This window comes from Mustela erminea, chromosome 5 (genome assembly GCF_009829155.1).
Source record: "Mustela erminea isolate mMusErm1 chromosome 5, mMusErm1.Pri, whole genome shotgun sequence".
In the NCBI taxonomy this organism is placed as follows: Eukaryota; Metazoa; Chordata; class Mammalia; order Carnivora; family Mustelidae; genus Mustela; species Mustela erminea.
The window spans coordinates 66,613,808-66,625,026 of NC_045618.1; the positions used below are offsets into that span (position 1 = coordinate 66,613,808).

General features: G+C 35.0%; 1 pseudogene; it reads right to left on the reverse strand.

The window, feature by feature from the left end:
• Positions 1–7,145: 7,145 nt before the first annotated feature.
• On the reverse strand, positions 7,146–7,243 carry LOC116592181 (annotated as a pseudogene).
• Between the last annotated feature and the right edge of the window lie 3,976 nt (positions 7,244–11,219).

Here is an 11,219-nt window from a genome sequence, read left to right on the forward strand (position 1 = left end):
AGACAGATTACAAGTAGGCAGAGAGGCAGGTAGAGAGAGAGGGGGGAGGAAGCAGGCTCTCCACTGAGCAGAGAGCCTGATGTGGGTCTTGATCCCAGGATCCTGAGATCATGACCCAAGCCGAAGGCAGAGGCTTTAACCCACTGAGCCACCCAGGCACCCCTCTATTTTTAATTTTTTGAGGAACCCCTAAACTGTTTTCCACAGTGGCTACACCAGTTTGCATTCTCACCAATAGTGCATAAGGGTTATGGTGGGTTTGTTTGTTTGTTTGCTGTCAGTACGTTTTCCTGCAAACTTTCAGTATTTTGGCCGGAAAATTGATGAACTGTGATGTATAGGGCCCTGTTTGGGAGCCGAAGGGCACTGAGAGAGAAGAGTGGTGCGGCAAACAACCTGAGGTGTGTAGGAGGACGTTTGTACTTAAAACCTTTCTTCTTTTGGAAAATTTTTACTTTTAGGTAGAGGAGGTGTCTTTCTAGTGCCATGGATGTTCAGGACATATTGTTTTCAGATGTGAAATCAGGGAAGGAAGGGCACTAAGCTTAGACTTGCCTCAGAGAGCATAATAGCATTGATCAGAGGCATAATTTATTTGCTCTGATCCATCTTCCGGATCCATTCTCCTCTCTTTTCTATACTGCATTGAGCCCTGGGAGGCAGACCTTTGTGGATTATATACCAAGGCTCCTAAACCCCAACTGGGTTTACTCAACGGGAGGCACCAACGGGAGATCAGAGGAAGAAGAAGAGATAAATCAGTTCACCAAAGACTGCGTCCCTGCCAATAGCTATGGCTTTCTCCAGTTCCGACAAAACCCTCCCTCCCCTACCATTCTGTCTCTTCATGTTAGAAGTAGTAACAGCTCCATTCTGTTAAGTTTAACGGACCCTGGGTATATCACCAACCTCTGTTCATTATCTTAACTTACAGTCATCCCCTTGTGAAAAAAAAATCCTTATTTAACACTCTTCAATGACCTCATTTCATTTGGCCATCTATCTCTTGTCAGGGCCATGACAAATACTATAATGATGTTTTAAATATAGATTCTGAATGAAGAGAAAATGGGGAGATATTTCTTTTCCTTGCTGGTGGAACTTTCTTGCATATTCAGCCCCAAACCAAACTTCAGCACTCTGTTGATTCCCAGACTTCTGCTTGGGGGGAGGTGTCTCAGTCTTCCAAAGAGTGATGTCATTCCTTTCGGCCTCACCAAATTACTCTCATTTCTCATTTTCCATTTTTTCTTATTGCAAAAGACACTTGGCTCATGACTTCCTTTCCCTTTTTATTGCATCCCACCTCATGCCCATTCTCTTTCTTGTAGCCTTTAAATACAACAATTAATCCTCAAACCCCATTAAGCACAGCAATTTCTTCCAGGCCAGGAGTATTTCTACAATTGCAAATAATCATCTGAGGGTACTAGATTTATTAAAGCATTTGGAAATACCACTATGGCTGTAAATGTCTCTTGTATTTCCAGAATATAGAAATGCTACCAGCAAATCTGGCAGGGAATAGTCTATTACCAATCCAAACACTAGCACTTTCACATCTGTTATGCTTAAAAATTTTAAACTAATGTATTCATTCCAGAAACAGCAGAACAAAAAGATATCCAGCTAGGAGATCTATTTTCATATCAATATTTAAAATGCTTTCAATATTTACCATTTCACACTTACTAAATCTCCCATGACTTTTTGCTTTCAGGAAATCCATCAATTACAAACCAAAGCAAACATCTAAAAGGACCTGTAAAATGCAATATATATTGGCAGGCAGGGAGTCCAAAGCTCACTACAGAATGCAATTAGCAAAATTCCCCCAAATTCATGAAAATGAATAAATCGTGTCACCATCTTGAAAATCCATATTTATTATTACTCCAAAGAGAGAGTCAATTAGAATCTAATTTCAAAATCTTGCCTCCAGGGAAAAGTATTCTATAAAGTGATAAAAATGAATACTAAATTCACACTAAAAAAAAAAATTAAAAAAAAACAAATAAACATATTGAGATTATTAACTTCACTAATAAAATTATAGAAAATAAAAGTGGGCTTTTTTTAAATAGCAGAAATATTTTAAAAAATAATACTTGTGACTTCTGTGGGAAAATAATACTGTATTACAGTTAAAAGCATGATCCTTGAAATCACATTGCCTGGATTTGAGTCCCTACTTCAGTTTTAATTGAGTATCTTCAGACATTTAACTGAATCTGTTTGTACCTCAGTTTTTTAGTCTGTAAAATGGGGATAATTATCATATGCATTATAGAGATATTAAGAAGATTAAAAAATATAACATCTGTAAAGTAGAACAGGACCTGCCACATGCTAAGGCTTTAGTAATTATCAGTAACTATTATTACAGCTATGATGAATGATGATGACCCCTGGTAAGGGTAGCAAATTGGGTGTTGAACACTTCCCTACATAGTAATGAGACTGTAAACTGGCATAAACTTTCTAGAGGGAAGTTTACCTGTATAGCATACAGAGCTATAAAAAGTTAGTTTTCTTTGATACAGTAAAATCATTTCTAAGCATTTATCCTAAAGAAATTATCACAGAGGCAAAGATTTCTTTCCAAGGATGTTCATTTTAGCACTATTTATAGATAATCATTAGAAATGATGTCTGAAAATGGCAATATAATAATCATTCAGTGGGATGTTATGGAATAAATAAATAATACGAATATCGCATAATATGTGAAAAAGCAGAATATAAGAAGCTCATGTGGTTTGACTTTGTTTACTCTAAACCATAACTTTTATTAATTATATATGCATATAATTATATAGATAAAATTTCATTTATATATGAAAATTTAAAAATTCACCAAACTTATTGACTTTAAATGGTATTATTACAGGTGATTTTGTTGACTATATATTTGTGTTTGCTAATAAGGCTTTTATTGGTGAGAATTAATTAGTTTTAAAAAAAGCTGCTAAAGTCTCCTTAAGTGTCTTTTTTGTGATTAACAGATGTTCAAGCTAGAACAGTCTTTGGTAGTCTCCTACTCATCTTTCTTTCCCTGACAGTTGCATGCTCAATTAGATGCATTTACAACTTCATGCACAATTGATAACCTTTTGTCATAACTGTGACTTTAATTATCTGGTCAGCAACCTTGACACCAATTTAGTAGCCAAACATAAACATAACTCATCTCAATGTTCAAGCTACTTAATAACTAACATTTACCTATAATTTGTTGAGGATATACTACACACCTGAAATTGTTAATTATTTTGCATGCATTATTTACTTTAATCTTTACAATTATCTTGGGAGTTAGGAACTATATTTTTCTCATATGGAAGAAGAGGGATTCAAGTGTGAAGAGTAGAATTTGATGCCCAATCTGTCTGACTCAGTGACTACACTTTAACTCCTGTAAATGCTGCCTCTCATCAGTGCCTTAGGCATAACTGGCTTCTTTGTTGTCATTACTGGGAAGACAGACAAGACAAGATCTATTCTAAAGTATAATCTAAGATTTATTGATGTCTGGAAAGTTAGAATAAAATAACCTGGAATTTAACAGTTCTGGCCAATACACAAATTTGACACCACTAAAATGAAATTAGTTATAGACATTTTACTTAAGACAATAAACTTACAAAAAAAATCAAAAGATTAATTGAATATAGGAAATGTTTGACAAATCACAGTTATTTTTCACAAGAAAAAATCTTTAAAAAGAATCTGTTTTGTATGGAGAGATTAATTTTTTAACAATGGAAATGGTTCTTGTTTCGTCTTCAAGGTGATGATTTTGGTGGATGGAGGGATTTTTTTCTCCTTGTTTTGTAATAATGGTTTTCTATGATACTTTCTGCTTATTTTCAGGCTATTTCTAATGTGGGTCCTGGTTACCTAACTAGACAATTAAGGCAGGAGAAATTATTTATTTTTCATATGTAAATATTGAATTAAAGTAGAAATATTCTGTTCCTGGCTCTACCACTAATTTGCTATGATTTCCCACCCAGAGAGTGTAAAGATTAGGTATCACTTCTTCATCTGTGTAATAAAAGTATACTTTATAACCTCAAATATGCCTTTTAACTATCTCATGCTATGATTCTGGGAAGGTCTAGAACCTTGTTAGGTATACAGTATAAATGTTTATAGAACAAGTACATATCTTTCAGTTACCTCCTAATTCTATCTATTCTTCAAGGCCTAGCAGAAACCTCACTCCCTCATGACGATTCCCTTGAGTACTCAAACTTCCTGAACTAAAAAATAGTCAGTACAGGAATTATATGTTATCTTTAAACACTGCTTAAAAATTTCATATAAGAAAGTCCTTGTTTTGAAGTAAGTTGTAAATCAACTTGACAGAAACAGGTTTTTGACCTATAATTTTATACATTCCTTGGGTTCAATCACAGCACTGGCCTCATAATGGATGCTTAGCAAATTTTGTTAAATGCAGAGTAAGTTTGAATCAGCAACTAAATTCCTAATTTTCAGTCAGGACATTCCTTTTATCAGAGTGAGGTTCTGCAGACTATAGTCCAGGTCTTCTCTGTGTCTGATGCTGTTTGACCATCATCATCATCATCACAACCATCACTACCATCTTTATGATCAAGAAGCATTTATTCAGTCCTTCTGGAATGAATGGCAGCAGCTCAAGATCTATCTTCAGGTGAGTGAGAAACAGCTGGCTATAATTCCCTATATAATAACCTTTCATATTTCTTTTTTTTTAAAGATTTTGCTTATTCATTTGACAGACAGAGATCACAAGTAGGCAGAGAGGCAGGCAGAGAGAGAGAGAGAGGAAAAAGCAGACTCCCTGCTGAGCAGAGAGCCCAATGCAGGGCTCGATCCCAGGACCCCGGGATCATGACCTGAGCCTAAGGCAGAGGCTTTACCCCACTGACCCACCCAGGCACCCCTAGCCTTTCATATTTCTAGAGCCCAAGATCATTAGCTTTAAAAGAGCCTCAAATATTGAAGTTGGTTGCTGCAAAAGAAGGAATAAGAGGAATGGCAGAGAGCATGTTAGGGAGGGGGAGAAACTGTATGTATTATCAGCTTGCTACACAAGTCTCCTCACTCAGTATAATGCAGCAGGCAAGTGCAGGAGAAGATCAGCTGTCAGTCTCTTGGTGCACATCATTTGCCATGGGTTTTCTTATGTCTGCAAAGGCAGGGACATCCCTGTTACCATGAAGAGCTTGTCACGAGACCAGTAGTATGTATGCATACCGAGTACAATTTTGTGCTTGTCTCTTAATGTATTTGAGAATGGTCGTATTTCAGGATTGCAATTTCCCCAATGCTCTTGACAGTGGAAATTAAAATCAAATTCCCAAATATAGATCTAAAGAAGATAGATGGTTTTTCACATTCTCTAAAGATGTAGGGGATAAATTTAAAATATTCTTTTGGCAAGTCATTGTTTACAATTAAAACCCACCTAATATCCTTAGTATTTCCCTAGAACAGGATCAAGTTTTGATTAATTAGATAAAGAAAAATATGCATGTGATTTCCATATTGAACTCCATGCTTCTAGGATTCATCATTTTGTGTCATTACTCATACATCTATTCACAAAGAGGTAGTTGTTTCTGGAAGATGGAATTGGAAAAGTGAAGATCAGTTTGAAAGAAAATCTAAATTTGGTTACTACCCTCCTCTGAATAGAAGTGAAACCACATACCTGAGCTTCCAAAATTGCCTGTAATTATTCTAGTATTTTTGGTAAAAGCCTGAGTTATGTATTTCTTGACTGAATTTTATTTTTTGTTCTTTCTAAGTCTCCTTTTCATTTGTTTCAAGAGCATATATATATATCTCTCTATCTTTGCAATCCTTCTTGATTTTCGCTTTTTAGCCCAAGGAATTCAATTAAATTCATCTGGCAGATGGAAAGCTGAGGCCCATAAGGGCAGTAACAGATACTAAAAATAATGAGAAGGATAAAAAAAAATACCCTGGTTTTGGTTCAGGGGGATTTAATAGATATTTAGTATCAGAGATATTTAATACCAGAGATTCTTATTAATTTTTTTTTCTTACTTGTCATTCCTCTTCTTTTTCTAATTCCCTTTGCTCAGGCACTGGAAAATATTTTTTGACCAGAATGCTGAAGCTAAAGCAAGTAGCCATCCTCCAGTAACCGCTCACCACTCCTACAGTCAGAATCGGTGTCACTGAACAGTGGTCATGAGGGCCAGATATTATGGGAAAATTCTAATTTCAGAGAGTTTCTCTTGTCTCTCATAAACGTATAAGTGCAATTTACAGCATAGAGCATGTGTGCTGATTCAGGGATTAGAAGACTAAGATTACTCCTCATGGTGACTATTAGTCAACTGATTAGTCAATATGTATATTTGTGTGTGTATGTATATATACATATTATGCATATATGTATGTTTAAAAATATATATATTTTATACATATTTAAAATGTTATATGTATTTTAAATAGATTTAAAATATGTGTATGTATATGCATACATGTATGTATACATGCATGTTTAAGATAAACTATATGTATGTGCAAATATACAAACATACAAATGATTCTCATTTTCATTAGTTCCATTCTATGGAGTTGTCACAATCACTGAGTTAGCAAACACTGAATCATTGCTCCCGGGGGCAAATACAGAGTTAGGTTCCTGCAAGCCTCTTGTCACAACAGTCTTGTCAACTGATCAATACAAAGCCTTGTTTTATGTATATTTCTGTTTAAAGATACCTTATTTAATATATGTTGCCAAATCCTTGACATTAAACTCATGACCAACAACAACACTATAACTCATGTTTGAATGAAGCTTATCTAACACATGTAATTCTCTGTAAGACACATCACAGCCTTCCTGCACTTAGTAACACTAGACAGCACTCCAGCACTACACTTGGGGGGTCATTTGAAACAGCAAAATCAACAAAAAGCACAAAAAAATTTTTTTAAATGTGACATTTAATGGACCATGAAAAAGACACTTGTTTACAATATGAGAACTGAAACAAAAAGACAGTGTGTGACCTTGTTTGACTTCAGCTGGAAGTGTGCATCAGGTGATTCAAATTTTTCTTCCTTTTCTGTGTGTTGTCTGCAAATGATCATGAAAACCCCACAAATATTTTCTTTTTATGGAACACTTCACAAATTTGTGTGTCATCCTGGGCAGGGGCATGCTAATCTCCATATCTTTCCAAAATTAATGTATGTGCTGCCCAAGCAAGCATAAAACCCCTCAAGTATTGACTTTATGATTACAAATACAGTCTAGCAAGTGGGCAAATTTACAATACAGAATCCACAAATAATGAGAATAGATTGTGTGTGTGTATACCTGTATTATCTAATTGCAGAGGAGAAATTTGCAAAAATTAACAAATCTAAAAAGACTAAATTGGCAATATTAGCAAATTCTTGGGCAGTCCTAAAATGAGTGGAGATTCAGCCTGGACATTTACCTCCTATGTCTCTATTTACCATTGCTGGATAAAGGCACTGATCCTTAGAAGGGAAAAACTGGGACTTTCAGTTCCCCAAAAAATAAATTTATAATCTTCCCATGAGGTTTTGTTGCTCACTCATTCATGGAAGTTCTAGCCTTGTGATTCCCAAAGAGAGAGAGATCTGAAGGTCTCCACATACCTCCACCTTTCTGGCTTCTGTGTCTTTCTGACATTTAGTACACTGTCTACCTATTACATGTCAGAGATGCACCACTGTTACATGTACAACATTGCTTATACTTAAGAACTTTCATTTAAAAAGGGGAAACAAGTTTAAAGCCAGTTAAAAGCCAGTCAAGTGTCACTACCACCCACAGATGATGTTAGTGTTAACTTAGATAGCAGGTAGGTCTAACCAAGAAGTTGAATTTGACGAGAAATTTTCAGAACTTCATATGCATATTAATAGAAGAGCTTCTATGCTTGTATATGTGCGCATCTCCTCCATTTAGCTGTTATTTTAAGAGCAGCAGTGGCGTTTTACTGATTTTTGTAGGCTTCATGGATATCACAGGGACTGATACTGAATGGACAGATCTCAACAAAATATATTTTGTACTGAAATAAGTTATCATCATTGCTTTCAAGAATCTTCTATTTCACTGATTTTTATTTTATTTTATTTTTTCAATTGAAAAACTTTCCTACCCTTTTTGGGTAATTTTAGCTTCACCAATTTGAAAGGCTAGAAAGTTGATTCTGGTTTTTCTAACTTATTTCTTTAAATTTTCTTATTAAAACAGAATAAGATGTTTATTGTAAGAAAATCAGAAGATAGACAAACATAAGGAAAATGAAACTCACCAATCATTCTTCTTCTTGGTTATAACTCTTAATATGTCAGTACATATATTTTTTCATTGATTACAGTTAGAGTAAAATCTACTTTCTCCATCCTCTACTCTATGCTGAGGACTAGAGAGTCTCTGTTACTTTGGGGAATGAGGCATATCCCTCTGTTTGTAACATGGTTTAAAGTATTTCCTGCTAAGATTTTTATTGAAATATATTCTAAACAGTGTTCTTTGTTTATAGATATAAGAGCCACACAAGAAGGCAAAAATAAATATGCAGGTCATTGGAGACAGCCAAAGACTACAAAAGCAATTGTATAGACATTTCAAGTAAAGCTTGAAGAAGGCTTGGTGAGAGGAATTTCCTGTCCTTGGAAAGGAAGGTAAGATTTCTCAAGTTTACTTTTGAGATATTATGGAACTAACTCCTGATATCTGGTGTCATACTGCCAAGGCCAGGCTTAATACAGGTGCTATGCTTAATTATCCATCAAATATTGTGATTTCTGTTCTCAATGCCATACATACTGATTTCTTTTGAATGAAAACTAGAAGGGAACTCAGATCACACTTGGAAAGGATAATTTCCCTGGCAATAAAAATGATTTGATCAATTATATAATTAAAATAATGTCAATAACAATAGCTAGCAGAACAGATAAACCCTGAAATTCAGGTAGGAAATAAGTGATATTCATCAAGGCAAGTATTTGGTCCTTGAAATCTACAGATACACAAGGAGCAATGGCTTCCAGTAGAGCCTTCATGATAGTTTTTAAACATCTTTGTAGGGGTGCCTGGGTGGCTCAGTGGATTAAAGCCTCTGCCTTCAGCTTGGGTCATGATCCCAGGGTCCTGGGATCGGAGCCCTGCATCGGGCTCTCTGCTCAACGGGGAGCCTGCTTCCTCCTCTCTCTCTCTCTGCCTGCCTCTCTGCCTACTTGTGATCTCTGTCTGTCAGATAAATAAATAAAATCTTTAAAAAAAATAATCTTTGTAGAGGTACTGATATTAAAAAAACTGAACATGTTTAAAGTGGATAATGTGATAACTTTTTACATATACATATACCTGTGAAACCATCACATTAGTCAAGATAAAAAACATCTCCAATCACTTCCTAATGCCCCCTGTGATGCCTCCCTCCCCTGGCTTCATGCCCACACTCATCTTGAGGCAAATACTAATTTGTTTTCTTTCACTACAGAGCATTTGGATATCCTAGAATTCATACAAATGGGACCATATGTAGGCACTTTTCCCCTCTGGCTTCCTCATTCAGAATATTTATAAATACATCCATGTGTTTGTATGTAGCAATAGCTTATTCCTTTATATTGAAAGATATTATCCCATTTTAGGAATACATCACAATTTGCTTATCCATTCACATGATGACAGACATTTGGGTCCTTTTAATTTTTGGTTATTACAAATAAAGCTGTTATGAAAATTTGAATTCCAGGCATTTGTAGACATATGCTTTCATTCCTCTTAGAGAAATACCTAGGAGTGGAATGATTAGGTTATATAGTAGATATATATTTTCTCCTAGTCTGTGACTTGTGTTTTCATTCTGTTTCTTTGAAGAGCATAAGTTCTTAATTTTGATGAAGTTCAATTTATTAAATCTGTTATAGGTTGGGATGCCTGGGTGGCTTAGTTGGTTAATTGTCTGCCTTAGGCTTAGGTCATGACCCCAGGGTCCTGGGACTGAGTCCTGCATTGGGCTCCCTGCTCAGGGGAGCCTGCTTCTCCTTCTGTGTGCCCCACCCCTGCCTGTGCTCGCTCTCTCTCTCTGACAAATAAATAAATCTTTTAAAAAAATAAATTTGTTATAGACTGCTTTTGGTATTGTATATAAGAAATCTTTGCCTAATACAAGGTCACAAAGATCTTCTCCTATGTTTTACTTCTACATGTTCTATAGTTTTGCTTTTATATTTTGATCTATAATACATTTTTAGCTCATTTTGTATATGGTGCAAAATATGGATTCAAGTTAAATATTCTGCATTCAGACATCTAATTGTTTGATGGTAATTTATTGAAATGACTATTGAAAAATTTTCAATCTAAGGATATTGTTCTGTAGTTTCTCCCCTTTTTTTTTAAATTTTTTATTTTTTATAAACATATATTTTTATCCCCAGGGGTACAGGTCTGTGAATCACCAGGTTTACACACTTCACAGCACTCACCAAAGCACATACCCTCCCCAATGTCCATAATCCCACCCCCTTCTCCCTCTCCCCTTTTTTATTGCCTTTATTTGGTTGATATCATGATAATTATGGTCTCACACAATGGGTTTGGAAGTAATCCATTCTTTTCTATATTTCTCAAAAGTTTTTGAAGGATTTGTATTAATTCTCCTTTAAGTGTTTGCTAGAATTCATTCATGAAGGGCTTCTGGGCTCAAGCACTTTTGTGGGACATTTTCTAAACTACTAATTCAAATTTTTATTTATTATATATATTCTGATTTTCTTTTATTCCTAAGTCTATATCAGTTGTTTGTGTCTTTCTAGAATTTAAAAAAAAAATTTCCCTAATTAATCTAATTTATTGTCATATAATATAAATCTTTTCTTATAATGTTTTTTATTTCTGTAAGGTTGGAAGTAATGTCCTCTCTTTTACATCTCATGTTAGTAATTTGTGTCTTCTGTCTTTTTCCTGGTCAGTCCAGCTAAAGATGTTCCAATTTTGTTGATCTTTTTAAAGAACTGACTTTTGGATTCACTGACTTTCTCTAACTTTTTTCTGTATTTCATTTATTTACTGGTTGTTTTAGAAATAAATCCACTATTTCTTATTGCAAATAGTGTTTCTCCTATTTTCTGGAAAGATATATTTTTATCTTCTCCTAGACCCCAGGAACTATGCTAGGCTATGTGAA